Source organism: Danio rerio, chromosome 17, assembly GCF_049306965.1.
Source record: "Danio rerio strain Tuebingen ecotype United States chromosome 17, GRCz12tu, whole genome shotgun sequence".
NCBI classification, from domain to species: Eukaryota; Metazoa; Chordata; class Actinopteri; order Cypriniformes; family Danionidae; genus Danio; species Danio rerio.
Genome location: NC_133192.1, coordinates 44,580,001 through 44,580,895, shown reverse-complemented (window position 1 = coordinate 44,580,895; position 895 = coordinate 44,580,001).

The window sequence follows — 895 nt, the reverse complement described above, 5'->3', positions numbered from 1 at the left end:
ACTTTTCAACAAGGTCAGTTTGCTCGGTAGCTCACCTTGTAAGGTGTTTTACTTGTGATGCCGAGAGTCTGGGTTTGAGTTTGAGTTGGTAAAGTATGGTTCCACAAAACAGATGGAATTGATGTAAAATCAAGGTAAAACTATATGGTTGAAGTGCACTCTTGGTAGGGTTTAGGTCAGGGGTGTCCAAACTCGGTCCTGGAGGGCTGGTGTCCTGGAGAGTTTAGCTCCAACCCTAATCAAACACACCTGAACCAGCTAATCAACCTCTTACTAGGTATACTAGAAACTTCTTGGCAGGTGTGTTGAAGCAAGTTTGTAGCTAAACTCAGCAGGACACCGGCCCTCCAGGACTAAGTTTGGACACCTCTGGTTTAGGTCAATGGTTTGCTAAGTTATGAGTACGATCTAGCCCTTATGGATGTGTACAACAAGGACGTTTATCTAAAACATAAAATGTACCCTGAGTAACACATTTTGCATTGTGCTCTCTAGTGCAGTAGTCCCCAACATCCAGGGTATAGATGAGTACCAGGACTCACATGAAATCATTAATTATTTCCGTTTATTTATTATGTGAGTCTAGACAATATTTTATTTTTAAAAAGTTATTTATTTTTGTTCAAAAATTATTGTATTTACTCTGTTATCTCGGTCATCTGAGCTAGCAAAAAGAGTAGGAAAGTTTTTAGAAAGGAAAGTTTTTAGAAAGTTTCTTTGCGAAGGGGAAAAGGTCCAGTAAAGGATGCAAGACCTGCCATTGAATGGATCCGCAACACATTTTTCAACAAATCAGGTGAATCCACCTGTGCAAGATCAACCACTAGAGATTGTAAAATGATGGCGGCCGTTCATATATCGCGTTTTTTCCTGTGCGCTAGTTCGTTATTCTCAA